Raw genomic sequence first — 16,071 nt, forward strand, 5'->3', positions numbered from 1 at the left:
ACAGAAGACTCGTAAATTATCTTATATGACGCTTCCACTGTGTCAATGTTTCACTCCCACCAAAACCATCCCATATTAGTTGTGCAATCTCATAAAAATCAGATCTTATTTAGTTCTCGCTATAGCTCAACAAAGATCTGAGGTCATCCCATTACGGGTCACGTCATGCAGAACGACCTTTCATCCGACCAATCAAAGCGTCGCTTACCAGATCATGAAAGTGACGGTCGGAATGTGTTGTCTAATCATGCAGCCTCGAAAACGTTATACACGGGGTATTCCGTACTAATGATTCCGTCAAAATTATCGTCTATATCTCGCTTCCGTGGGATAAACATTTGAACGGAGAAGGCGTTGCACAGAACGTTGGAAACACTGCCGTACAATCTCAACCATATATTAGACATTCCGGAATGTTCGTTTGTTCAGTTTTAAAAAATTTAATCGAGAACTGTGTCAACATATTTTTCAAACATAGTCTGAAATGGAAGTCGCCAGGTTGAAACGAGTGCCGTAAGGCCCGAGAAAGCTGCTTTCTAATTGGCTGATGTCGACTTCTCTTTAGTCATTTCAGTGGTCGGTCAAAGTTCACGAAAGGTCGTTCTGACGTGATCCGTAATGGGATGTCCTCAGATCTTTCTTTAGCGGCAGCGATAACTCAGATCTAATTTTAATGAGATTGTATAGTTGTGATACATTTCAGCGACCCCCACTCTTTGCTTTCGCTATGTCATTTACTCTCATCAACCCATCCGGATTCCGGGTGAGAATTAGGTCCCCAGTAACATTTGTTTGTTTATTGTTTAACGCCGCAACTCAGCAATGTTCTAGTCATAAGACGGCGATCTGTAAATAATCGAGTCTGGACCAGACTTTCCACTGATTGATACGCAGTTAGGGTACGATAACATCAATCAACCAGTTTAGCGAGCCTGACTACCGGATGCCGCCATTCGCCTCTTAAAACAAGCATAGTCAGTCGCCTTTTACGGCAAGCATGGGTTATGGAGACCTATTCTAACCCGCTCAGTAACCTATGCTGGTCGTAAGAGGCGACCAAATGGATCGGTGGTCAGTCTTGGTGAATTGGTTGATGGCGTACACGTTAACCTACAATAGCTTTAATATTGCTGAGTGCAGCGTTAAACAACAAACAAAAAAGAAAACTTTCTGTTTGATTGGTGTAGCTTCATTAAAGGCTGGACGATTCCTCGGTGAGGGCGATGGTACTCTCGTAGAAACATCATATGGATTAAGGGTGATACTAATGCAAGCCATGTTTACTATCACCGGTAGGCATAATCTGTACCAAAGCTTGAAGATCAGAGAGAACACCGATGAGTCCTGTACAATCTAGAGTGTCATAACGTCTCCGAACTGATGGGAATAACGAACGAGGGTGATGATGATGATCCCGATCCTAACAGTTATTTTCCTCATTATCATCTTTGCCATTAAATGCCGGGAGTAAAAAAAGAAACGTCTGACAAAATATACGCCCTGGCGTTTAATCGAGGAAATACGGTATTCAATAGAGAAAGAAGAACATGGCAGTTAAATGGAGCATGGTTTTCATTGGTTCATATATGTGTTAATATATGTGTGACCTTCCATAGGAGTTCACGTGCATATGTAATAAGCTAAATATATGTCTGTGGTTTTTATTGGTTAATGTGAGTGACCTATCATCAGAGGTCGCTTGCATGTGTAATCAGCCGAATAGTACGCTACATAATCTCACATATGAGAGCTGAAACAGAAACACGAATGATAAGGTGCTAGGGTTAGGGTTTCTACTCAATATATGTCCGGCACTGATGTAAAATTGGATTATTCTTGAATCAGACGCAGATGTCACGAAATCTCAACAGAAACATGAATGATAAGGTGCCAGGGTTTGGGTTTCTACTCAATATATGGATCGATGCTCATGATGTTAGTCACTGGATTGTCTGGCCCAGACTCAATTATTTACATACCGCGGTCATAGAGCTGGGATATTGCTGAGTGTGGCGTTAAACAACAAACAAACAAACAAACGTAAGAGGCCACAAGCGTATGGTCAGATTCTGTATCTGAATTAGTTTTCAAAGTCCACTGGCCAGGAGGACTAAGCTTGTGGTAAGAGGCGACTAACGGATCGGGTGGTCAGGCTCGCTGACTTTGTTGATGCGTGTCTGGAATAATGCGGAGTGCGGCGTTAAACGACAAACCAACCAAATGTTAGCAAAAAATGTTGCCCTCGTATTTTTCTATCCCAAAGCACTTCCGATAAACTACGAAATGAAAACAAAATGACCGCTGACTTTGACATTAAATGATGCATTAACTGACTTGATGAGTCGTAGAAACAATATGTATTCACTACATTTTTCACCAAGGCAGTCGGGCCTACTTTACAGAAGTGGTTCATACTCTCCCAATTTTAAAACCACTGGCATTTGGCTAGCGGGCGGGCAGCTATTTCGAACACTGGTCACTCTAGCTGACTTGGTTGATGCGCGTGTCATCGTATCCGAACGTGTAGATCGGTGCTCATGTTGTCAATCACTAGATTGTGTAAGGAGCAGCCTGGTATTGCAGTGTCGGGCAAGATAGATGTGACCCGTGAAGATCCGTGGTAGAATAGGTCTTCAGCAACCCATGCTTCCCGTAAATGAGTGAGTGAGTATGGTTTTACGCCGCTTTTAGCAATATTCCAGCAATATCACGGCGGGGGACACCAGAAATGGGCTTCACACATTGTACCCATGTCGGGAATCGAACCGGGGTCTTCGGCGTGACGAGCGAACGCTTTAACCACTAGGCTACCCGACCGCCCCGCTTCCCGTAAAAGACGACTATGCTTGTCGTAAAGAGGCGACTAAGATCGGGTAGTCAGGGTCGCTGACTTGGTTCATGCATGTCATCGTATCCCAATTGGGTGGATCGATGTTGAGGTTCGCTGGTTTCCCTCCAGATGAAAGCGGGTCATGGGTTGCTTAGAGGCAGCGACTGCACCACAACATTGTGTATATTCAATGGTGATGGAGGAACTTGTGTTAGCAAATCCGTGAAGTATTGATTGATCATTTAAAGTTTTATAGGTGTTCGGGCAACTAGGTCCATTTACACCTTGCCCAAAATAAAGGTTTGCTATGTAGCTAGATATTTATAAACAAGTAAAACTGCCACACGCTTTAATATAAGCGAGAATGACATTATGAACGTCATGGCGAACAATATTCCTACAGCATAAATGTCCAGCCAATGAGAAGTCAATATTGAGAACTGTTAGAGACTCTACCATTGCCCTACGCTGATTAACATACTTTCGGCAATGCAATAAATAATTAACCATGTTATCAAGCTGATTACACACTGCACAATGTGCAGAAATCTCTTTATTAATAACACTGAGATATGCACCAAGACCACAATGCCCAAGACGAAGTCTGATTAAAAGAACCTCCTCTCTCCGGTTGTTAGTAATAAAAGGATCGATGCCTTAGAGATGACGTCATTTAATGATGATGCCCATCTCTGCTGCCATTTTGTTTCAGCATGGATCTTACTGACGGTGCCTAACTGCAGGGGAAGGGAAAATTGTGCCATCCTGTTGTGATTCCTCAAATTCTAATGCAACTTTTGCCAATTTATCGGTTTTCTCATTTTCAAGTAATCCAACATGAGCGGGGATCCATGAAAATTCAACATCTAACAGATCTTTACTTAAGTCAGTATAAAGGACGAGAATAATGTTGATCAAGTCCTGCCTCGCCGAGGAAGTACCTACCCGAATTGCTTGTAATGCACTGACAGAGTCACTGAATATTACACCTGATACAGGCCTTATTATATTGTCTAAGTTCAGCAGAAAATACTGATAAGTGATCAGCCATTCGGATAGAAGGTTCTTTCTGTTCATTTACAATGAAGATGCCAGCACCAACACGACCGGACACTGGACACTTAGATCCATCAGTATAAATCTGTATGGAATTTAACCTTCGAATACGTTCCTCAGCTATAGTACATAAATGCTTATGGTAAGAGGCGACTAACGGGATCGGGTGGTCAGGCTCGCTGACTTGATTGATACATGTCATCGAATTTCAATTGCGTAGATCGATGCTCGTGATGTCAATCACTGGATTGTCTGGTCAAGACTCGATTATTTACAGAACGTCGTCATATAGCTGGAATATTGCTGAGTGCGGCGTTAAACAACAAACAAACAAATCCCGAAGTCCAATTTTCTTTGCACCCAACACAGGGATGAGGCTCATTGGACTTCTGATTACATAGAAACGATGTTAACTGCATTGATTGAAATGTACGTGCTCGTATATACATTATTACATACATATATTGTGACAAGTTATTGTAAAAATATTGTAAAATGTAGATACTTTTTACCGACTCCCGGAGGTAGAACAAATGTGTATTGACAGCAGCTGATAGAAGTGGCTTCTGACGTTGCTTATCCAATTAAGCCAAAGAAGTTAAAGTCGATTTGAATTCTATATGCTAGTATAGAGAGAATGAAAACAAATACGACATTTATTAATGATTTAATAAGCTTTATTCAAGTCATTCAAAGATATTCTGTCTGTAAACTAAAATTCCATAATCGTGTACCACATCAATCTAATCTAGAACAAGGCTGTTAAACATGGATCCTCTTTAGAAATTAAGTGAGTGGGATTTATTAAAGATGTCAGTATTATTCGTATATACCACAGCGCGGGACGCCAACAATGGACTTGACACTTTACCCATGAGGAGAATCGAACTGTTACCTCCTGTGTAAGCCAACGCTTTATACACAAGGCTACCCAACCACCCATGCCCCACTTGAAAACTTGGCTTCGTCGTTCGTAGTCGAGTTGAACATAAATATATGTCAAATCAAGTTTAAAGCGTGGTACATTTCACGCAGGTGTTCGCGAGCATTGTCGCGTGATGCCATAGTAACGAGTTCAACCAATCGAAGCTCACTTCCGCTGCACGAGTTTCTCATGCGCGTTAATTCAAGGATCGTTATTGGAAGCAGAAGTGGCGTATATAAGTGTACAAATTCCACGGTGCATGTCAAATTATTTCAAGAAACTGGTAAGAATTCCTTTAAAACCGAAACAAACTTGAGTTTAGACACGAATTATTACGGGCTACATCATTTACAGGGTACAATGAACGTTCCTTTGGTTTGTCATTAGCATTATGAATATCAACGTGATATTTTGCAGTGTTGTACAATGTGTTTGAGGGAACGTTGAAAATAACCACAAGGTAAGTGCAAGAATATGTAATTTAACAACCCGTTTGTGACACATACAAACAAAACAATCATTTCATCACCATAATAGCCTTTTTTCAGCATCTGTTACATTAGTTATAATTCCGATGTTCAGAAACAGAGATGCTGAAATTAGAAACAACTTTTATGTATTATTATAGGTAAGTTTGGTGACCAAATATTTAGCTAGACGGAAGATATGATAGGACAGAGTCATAGACGTTTCTTGCTTGGGAAAGTCACGTTTTGACGAGTCTTCATTCGAGACACCGATCACGATACTGTCATGGTATGACAATACTCCATTGTGTATCGTCATCTCAAATAGAGTCAAGGCATATGTTTTTCGAACCATCACTCCTCTGATGACTCTCTCAATGCTCACAGGAATGCCTATGTGAACATATATATGGCATTCTCACTAGTACATTGATATCCCAGCATATAATATAGCTTAAGATATTTGATTGTTTAAAAAAATTTAAGTGTAGGCAGTGCCTATTTTGCCTATAGACAGCTACGTTCCTGTTCATATACACTAGTAATGGTGCGATGAAGTAGCCTGTTCGTTGAAGCGTTCGCTCCCGGTTCGTTTCCCTATTTGGTACTGTGACCCCGCTTTATGGTGATCCCGCCGTGAAATGCCTGCGTTAAATATTGTAAATAGGAGTGTAAGACGCTCTTAACACTATTCTTAACACACGCACACGCACACGCACACGAAACCGACGTGGTATTGCTGGAATAAGATGCTTTCTAATATATATTTTACTTTTATCAGACCAGAATATTCAACCCTCATAATAGTCCAATGCGCAGCTTTGCAACAGCTGCACTTGTCATCCTTGTCTTTTTTTTAGCTTGGGTTGCCTGGCCAATCTTAGATAAGTTTTAAATGTACTAGGATAACATCATTCCTGAATTCATAATTTGGACAGCTGTGAAGTTGTCGTCCGGACAGGTGCGCGTGATTTGACCTTGCGTGTTGTGACGTGGATGACGTCACATGAAACAGCTGATCTAATGTTTTGGTGGTATAATGGATACACGTGGTTTCATTTTCCAAATAACAATATTCTCTATGACTGAACTAGAAAGTATATTTTACCTAGTACATTACGATTGGAAAAATTCCACGGCGACCGACGAGTGAATGAGACCGCTAATCCTCATTGTGCCTGGTCGTCAAAAACATATACATTGTATCAAAAGTGTTTCAACGTTCATACAGTGTAACCAAATTGTATAACATGCAATTCGAGTTGATTGTTTTTCCATCAGTATCTAACATGTCTAAAGTCAAAAATCCAAAAGATCTATGCACTGACTAGCTAGCCATCGATAAAAATGCTGGTATTATAAGTTTCCCACTTTTCTACATTAATCGTAGTATAGAAACGCACGAATGTGGCAAGTAAAGTCAAGTAAGCGCCCTTGTTCGAAATCTGAATGTCCAATATTTCATATCATTGGAAAGTACATATCCTAACGGTGACAGACATGTGACACATTCACTGAGAATTTTCCGTGAGTTATAATTACCGATAAAAAATCCCGATGAAATTGTCCGTGTTTTTACATCAAAACAAAACTGACGGAAGTGGTCGTGATTAGTTCATACCCAGACTGTTTCAAAGATTGTTACAATACGAATGACAGTTTGGAATGTATATCTTGAAGAAATACCAGTTATGCCCATGTATGTTTCAGTGACCGTGCTCTTTTATTAGTGAAAAAACAACTTCGGGGTAATTGACATCGTACATTTTCAAAGGACAAAAAGTGAAAGATCGCTGAACAGCCCTAACAATTCTCAAATTGACATCGCTCAATATCGGACATCATTATTATTTCTTCATAATTAACAAGAGTATACTAACGTAATACCACCCAAGAGTAAGTATATGCATATTCAATCAAAATCGTTGATACTTTTTCATTGGCATCAATTCTAATCAACAAACCTATTTTCGATCACTCGCAACTTGGACGCCATGTCATTGCTTCGTTGTGCAATCACACAGACCGCTGATTGATACTTCGGGTGTGATGAAGTGATCTTAATGGTTTAAATCTAACTTTAAAAAAAGCTTGAAACGATATGTAATTGGACAATTTTAATACTGGAATTTGAAAGCTCAAGAAGAGTAGAGTAGGCTATATTTAATACAAGGAAACGATAACTTGCACAATACAGGTAAAGGAGGCAATATTATTGTTTTACGGTACAATTATAAATAATATATAGATTAAGTAAAAGAGAAAATTACGAAAATATGAATTACTTCGATTAAAGTAGTGTTCAATGTATATACAGTTCATGTGCTCAAAACTCTGAACACATTTGTTTCACTATGGCCACTAGAAATTATACATCCTAGTCTCAGCTAGTATTTCGCACTTGGCTGCCTCACTTAAACCTTTGCTCAAAACATACCAGTCCATGAAATGCAACTTTGTCTTTCATATTGTTTTATAAATACGACTTTAGAAGTGTACCTACACCTAGATATGTACATGTACATTTAAGGACATACTAATAATCTTAAAAGGAAAAATATATTCTTGGTATTGAACTTAGAAAATGTAACCAGCAAAATCTATACTATAAATGGTTTTCAGTTATTATGTCTTTAAAGGGGAAGTGTAGAACTCTATGTAAATGTAAAAAATATGAATCGATTTTATGATTAAAATTAATTTGATACGTGTGATATTTTAATTGTTTTGCCTCCGAAACTACTAGGTAAATACTTTTCATGATGAAAAAGTACAAGAAAAATAGGTTTATTTTCGTGTGAACTTGCCCTTTAAAATAAATTAAAATGGTTAAAAAAGAACCCACAAGAATGCTGTGAATTTACTCTTAGACAAATATTTATTTTTCTAAAATCTATTTCAGGGATACAAAACAAAGTAATTAGTACTATGTCACTGATCGAAGTATTTGATAATTTAAATAACATAAATAAAACTATATAAAACATCAAAACGAAATCAAATTTACACTCAAAACATTCTGTCTTTCAGAAATCGATTATCTATACATTGTGAGTAAATCTAATTACTTTTACTGTTGATGTAATAAATTGAACCATTCGAGTTTCTAATAGATGAAGCTAAAATATTAAAAATCTAGGTTATTTAATATTGGATCCATTTTGACAGCTTTCTCACTGTAAAACATTTCATTCCCTTACTCAACTAAATGCACATTATTTTCTTGGAATATCAAGCCTTCAAACAGATATGAAAAGCACATGTCAACATACCAAAATTAGAAAACTGCGCCAAATATTCTAACAGTGATAGTCAAGTGATAATTTTTAGAGGTCTCATTCATTCGTCGGTCGCCGTGGGAATTTTCCAATCGTAATGTACTAGATAATACTTTCTAGTTGAGTCAAAGAGAATATTGTTATTTGGAAAATGAAACCACGTGTATCCATTATACTACCACAACATTAGATCAGCTGTTTCATGTGACGTCATCCACGTCACATGAAACACGCGAGGTCAAATCACGCGCACCTGTCCGGACGACAACTTCACAGCGGCGGGATATTACCGACCGTCTATTAGCCTATTCGAATAAAATTGCAGATTATAACGAAAAAAAAGAAAAGTTTATCCATTGCTGACATTTTAGATAACAAATCAAATAAGAGTTGAAGACTTGCAATAGATTAGCATACGTTAATCGAGAGAACAGTGTACATCAATAATTTATAAACTAATATTAATTAGATCTAATATCCATGGCAGAATGTTTGAAATACAAGCTGTCGTGTTATGATTATATATTCCATTTTCTGAGGAGATTAGTAATGTGTATTTGATTATATATATGCATACACAATTGGTTATCAATTATCTTGTACAATTACAGAATATACCATGTACATTAGACTCACGGAAAATACTATTTAAGCCAATAATAGCGCCATTATCACAGTTTCAATGAAAGGAAAAACAAATCGAAAACGAACTTTACAGTACATCGTATCCGTAAGCGGTTAACCTAAATGCAAAAAGGTATTGCTGTCATCATTGTAGAAATTATGTTGATGTTTTCAGTAGTTGTATTATGTTTGTATCGCGTGTACCATCGACAGAAACGGGGGTCGAGCAAGCACATGTGAAACCGACCTTGACACAATTTGTCTACAGTATGGCGTCGACTCACGTTAGATGTCGTGGCCACACTAAATGAAATCTCATTTTGCGACAAAATGTGAAACAGTTAGAGGAAGTCATTCACATGGTCAGGTAGTTTGAGCAATCACACATGACTCTTAGTCATTTCATATGTAAAAATAGCAGTTATTCGTCTGAACGGGCGAGCATGTAGGACAACCGGTAGACAAGAAATCGCGGCACAGATATGATGCGAAAGTGCCCTGTCTATCACTTCGGGCTTGGTCATTCAATGTATAGGTTTTGATCATGAACTTCCCGCCCATAAATATACACTATACCATCTTGATATTAACGTTCATAGCTATCTTTCCATATCTTTGATTTAAATATTTTCTGTTAAACAGCATCATAAACAGAAAGACTATCTGCACTGCCGTTTCGTCTCTAGCGCCGTGCTGAATCGCCATGACACACAGTCGATACACATATGCAATACTTGAACAAAAAACTTCCGTTGCGGACTAAACGTTAGTACTCTTGCGACAATAACTGTACACTGGGTACAAGTAAAACTTTCTGACCAGTCTGATCAGATTCCTTTTTCAAACTGACAGTCTGATATTAAAATAGTTGTATGTGACATGAGTGCATAATAAAAAAATCGCCGTCATTCGCATGAAGTTCAACATGGCAGAAAAAGGTCGAGAAGTTCGGTAACCACTTTATTAATCTCACCATATTTCGCAATCCGTAGCACTGTATACAATATAACTTGTTTGACATCTTAATTTACAGTTGAAAAGGGACATTTTCACGGGACCATACATATCTTATAGAGAGCGAAAAACGCGAAGCGGTTGTAAATCATATATTCGGCAGCCATCTTGCGGAAACACTTTTGGACTAAGAGTGTATATGGCCCCATGGCACTATGAGGGTGTGAAAAGTGAGGGACCGTATATGGTCCCGTGGCACCAAGAAGGTTAAAATATATTTCTATCCAAGTCCATGCTGAATAAGTGTGAAACAACGTACCTTTTCGATAATTTGGGAAGGATAAAAATGGAAGGTGTCGACAGGCTATAGTAATGACCGTGACCTTATTGATCACTCAGGGGCAGCTAATCTTAGTTCATACTCCAGTTGACAGTGGTTTCCCTTTGTATTCGCCCGGCCAGACTTTGCTCCGTGTTACAGTTTTCATAAAGCGCGGAGTTCCCCTGTTATATTTTCTGGATCGCATGTGTGTCAATGCTTTAGTCTTTATTTTCGCATTTTATAAAATTATATCAATCTACATATGTAAAAAACACATAAAGGTTTCGCATCAGTTTTTAAATCTAAAATCATGTGGGACAAGCCGTTTTCACAATTGAATTTTTACTACACAGCGTAGTATTTATTGACTTAACAAGGGAATACATGTGATCAAATATTTGTATAGTATATTTAATACTTTTCTAGAAAAAGTAATTGTATTTTGATTCGTTTTAAATACAATACCTAGGTTATCTACACCATTGAAAGACAAATATTTGATAAAAAGTGATTTAAAACGGTCTGTTGAACAACTGCATTCCTTAAAAACAGGTGATTAACGGCATAAAGATGAATTCCAATAAATATACCAGTTTTCGCTCGTCACGCCGAAACCCCGGGTTCGATTCCCGACATGGGTACAATGTGTGAAGCCCATTACTGGTGTACCCCGCCATGATATTGCTGGAATATTGCTAAAAGGGACGTAAAACCATATTCCCCACTCACGATTAACGCCCGTGCGTTTGTTCACTGATAAGGCTTAGATGTGGGAAGCTATCACTGTATGACTAACCATGTAAAACAGTGACATGAAGGACATGGTTTTGTGGTTAAAGGTTTGTGTCCATCATAGTGCTATTGCATGACAGTCCCTTTTGATTTTCTTATATCAGCTATTGATATTGGTAATGTCACACCGACAGTTATTGTTTGTCGTAAAGCTGGCTGTGATTGGATAATATCTATTGCAACCTTAATACTAGGATATGCCTAGACGACCGAGGTGCCTGGACATGGGTTACACGCTACAGCTGTCCGTGGTCACGTGGGCTCCATTCTGAGAAAACCATGCTATGCTGGACTTCCCTGTGAAGAATGTGGTCAGTAGATATAGGGGTGTATTTTGCTGGTCAGAATGTTCCGAGTAGCGGGGAAAGTATAACCTTCCGCATGCATGGTGAAGTGTAAGAATGAGTTGCGGGTGCTGTCCACACCCAATGATACCCCAGTTACCGTAGAAAGGCAGTTGTAGTGTCAGCTGAGGTCGTCTGGAAGTCTGGTCACATATGTGTGTACACATGGATATTTACTGGTAGCACTTGGATAGAGCTATAGAAGATATTGGTCATACAATCTAGGTTAATCGTCTTGTCAGTTTTTCACAGTAGTCATGCAGTGCAAAGGCAGAACCCATCGTTAGCTCGAACTCCGTTAACTGTTTATATTGTTTAAGACGGTTTAAGCATGTGGTAGTGGTACAATCCCCTGACTATGTTTTCAAACGCGTCTGTCCGTTAGGGCAAGATTTTGTTAAGCATACAACCTGACGTACATTCTGCTTCCCGGTCGCGACTTTTATGAAATTCCTCTTCCTGATAGCATCTACCAAGTATTGGCATTCAGTTTATCTCGAACCATGGACAAGTCGATATAATTGTCGTTTGTCCTGGATTTGTAATTTGGTTTCACTTTTCACACAATACATTTACTTCCATTGATGTCTGGATGGTGTTACGAGCCACGGTAGGTCGCCGAACGCCTCCTTTCTTCTCCTACATTACACGTCAGTGTACCTCAACGTTTCAAACCAATCATGTTGATTGGTTGGTTGGTTTGTTGTTTAACGCCGCACTCACCAATATTCCAGCTATATGACGGCGGTCTGTAAATAATCGAGTCTGGACCAGACAGTCCAGTGATTAATATCATGAGCATCGATCCACGCATTTGGGATCGATGACATGCATCAACCAAGTCAGCGAGCCTGACCACCCGATCCCCTCAAACCAATCATGTGAATATATAGATATCTAAACTTTTCTCGATGTATACAAATATAGAAACCCCAAACCAGGGCCTAGATTTTCGAAACGCTCGTAGCCCTAAAATTATCGTAAGGAAATCGTAGGCTTTCGTAGCTTATTTTCGACAAGATATCTTAACCCTCATGGTGCCTGGCCGTCAGCTGGCTTTGTACGCCGCTCAGTGCCGCTGTGATAACGTCGCGGTCTCAAAAACGTTTAAATTGTTTCAAAAGTGTTACAATGTTCTTATAACTTTACACAGTGTAACCAAATTGTATAACATGCAACTCGAGTTGATAGTCTTTCCAACACTTTCTATGTCACCATCATCACAAAGATCTATGCACTGCCTAGCCATCGATAAAAATGCTGGTATTGTAAGTTTCCCACTTTTCTACATTATTCGAAGTATAGAAACACCCGAATGTGGCAAGTGAAGTCAAGTAAGCGCCCTTGTTTGGAATCTAAATGTCCAATAATTCATATCATTGGAAAGTACATGTCCTTACGATGATAGACATATGACAATTATGTTGAAGTAAACATTCATGGAGAATTTTCCGTAATTTATGTTTACCGATAAAAAAATCCCGATGAAATTGTCCGTGTTTTTGACGTCAAAACAAAACTGACGAAAGTGCTCGTGATTAGTTCATACCCAGACTGTTTCAAAGATTATGTCACAATACGAATGACAGTTTGGAATGTATATCTTGAAGAAATCCCGGTTACGCCCATGTATGTTTCTGTGACCGTGCTCTTTCATTAGTGATAAAAACAACTTCGGGGTAGTTGACATCGTACATTTTCAAAGGGCTAAACAGCCCTAACAATTCTCAAATTGACATCGCTCACTATCGGACATCATTATTATTTCTTCATAATTAACAAGATTATAATAACGTACCCCCGCCAAAGAGTAAGTACATGTAGATTCAATCAAAATCGTTGAAACGTATTTTGTGGGCAGTAAATCTATTCAACAAACCTATTTTCGATCACTCATAGCTCGGGCGCCGTATGTCATACCCGCATTGCTTCGTTGTTCAATCACACAGACCGCTTATTTATACTTCGGTTGTTATGATGTATTGTTAATGGTTTAAACCTAACTTATAAAAAGCTTGAAAGGAGATGTAATTGGACAATTTTAATACTTGAATTTGAAAGCTCAAGAAGCATAGAGTAGGCTATATTTAACGCTGTTTAATACAAAGAAACGATAACTTGCACAGGTGAAAGAATGCAATATTATTATTTTTGCGGTACAATTATATGTAATATAAAATTTCGAAGATATGAATTACTTCGATTAAAGTAGTGTTTAATGTATATAGAGAATAGTTATTTCATTGCAGCGATATCTACAGTGTCGATATCGCTTGATCTAATCCAAGACATCTCCTGTGGGAGCCAGTTTTGGATGATAAATACAGTTCATGTGCTCAAAACTTTGTTTCAGCATGTATAGAGAGGTAGAGCGTCCGCCCGGAGAGCGGAAGGTCCGGGGTTCGATCCCCGGCCGCGTCATGCCAAAAGACGTTAAAAGATGGTACTTATTGTTACCCTGTCTGGCGCTCGGCATTAAGGGGCTAAAACAAGGACTGTATGTCAGTATACTGTGTCAGAGTGGGGACTTCATGTTAAACTGCGGCATGGTATCACAGTGAGCTAGCACTATAAATCGGCAGGAGTCCGGACTAGTACAAGCAGCCAAATACACACGTGCATGCACGTCGCTATATAAGTGCAATAATCTTGGACGCGACGTTAAACCCAATTTCACCTCACCTCACCTCACCCAACCTCACCATCAGCATATATATCCCACTTTTTAGCCCAAAATATACATGTATGGCCAGTCCATGAAATACAACTTTTTGTCATATTGTTTTATAAATACGACTTTAGAAGTATATTTTACACCTATATGTACGTCATGTACATTCAAAGACATTCGTGATAGTTTGTTTCCAGTACAGTTTTCCATTTCATCCCATTCTACGAAAGGAAAAGTTTGAAATAGATAATGATCGTAGGTGATGAAAGTAATACTTGCTATTGAACTTTGAAAATATAACTCACACAATCTTTCATATAAATGGTTTTCAGTTAAAATGTCTTTCCTTTTATCTTTTGCCCTAGCTGAACTACAGCTTCGAGGGAATCATACATATTAGAATTGTGAAAAGAGAACCACAAGAATGCATTCATTTTGCTCTTAGACAAGATGTTTGTTTTACAAATTCTATTTCTTACTAAGGATTCAAAACAAAGTAATTCTTACTAAATAAGTATGTCACTGTTCAAAGTATTTGATAATTTAGATAATGCACAGTGAAAAACTGTAATGAAATCTATTTAAAGCATCGAAAATATGAAAAATCACATTTACACTGAAAAGATCTTGTCAATCAGAAATCGATTATCTATATGTATTGTGTGTAGATCTAATTACTTAAATTACTGTTATGAATTGAACCATGCGAGATTCTAACATGTGATATTAAAAAGGTTGTTTTATATATTATACAGCTTTCTCACTGTAAAACATTACTCAACCATATGCACATTATTTTCTTGGAATATCAAGTCTCCAAACAGATATGAAAAGCACACATGTCAACATACTAAAATCAGAAATGTGCGCCAAATATTGTGACAGCAATATAAACCGTCTCATTCACTTGTCGGTCACCGTGGAAATCTTCCCAATCGTGATGTTCTATATCTTTCTTGTTCAAGAAAATATTAATATTTGGAAACTGAAAACACGTGTATCCATTAGACTACCACAACATTAGATCAGCTGTTTGACATGACGTCATCCACGTCACAACAAGCGAGGTCAAATCACGCGCACCTGTTCAAACGACAAAATCACAACGGCGGGAAATCACCGACTGGTCACCGATTGTTACGTCATTGAACGAAAAAATATAAAGCGTTTACTCATTGCTGACAGTTCAGATAACATCAAATAAGAGTTGAAGACTCGCAATAGATTATCATACTTTAATCGAGAGTACAGTCTACATCAATAATTTGTAAATTTAATATTAATTACTTCTAATATCCATGGCAGAATGGAAATACGAGCTGTCGTGTTATGATAATATATTCAATTTTCTAAGGAGATTAATGTATTTGATGATATATATGCATACACAATCGGTTATCAATTATCTTGTACAATCACAGCATGTACCATGTGAATTAGACTCACGGAAAATACTATTTCAACCAATCACAGCGCCATTATCACAGTTTCAGTGAAAGGAAAGAGAAGTCAAAATCGAACTTTACAGCACATCGTGTCTCAGTCGGTTAGCTGTCGGGCTAACAATCCGAAGGTCGCGAGTTCGCGTCTGACGGATTCTAACAAAAATTGGTTGCTTGTCTTTGAGACATGTGACCTACGGCAGAGATCGTCCTCTCCAGACGTTGTGGTACTGGGCACCGTTCCACAAAGCGATCTTAGCGCTACGACTATCGTAAGCCAGTGTTAAAGTAATGGAGTTGCGATCACCTTAGCGCTAAGATGGCTTTGTATACTAAAGGTGCTCCAAAATATGCAATACTTGAACA

Source organism: Haliotis rufescens, unplaced genomic scaffold (assembly GCF_023055435.1).
Source record: "Haliotis rufescens isolate VD_foot unplaced genomic scaffold, xgHalRufe1.0.p SCAF_16, whole genome shotgun sequence".
NCBI classification, from domain to species: Eukaryota; Metazoa; Mollusca; class Gastropoda; order Lepetellida; family Haliotidae; genus Haliotis; species Haliotis rufescens.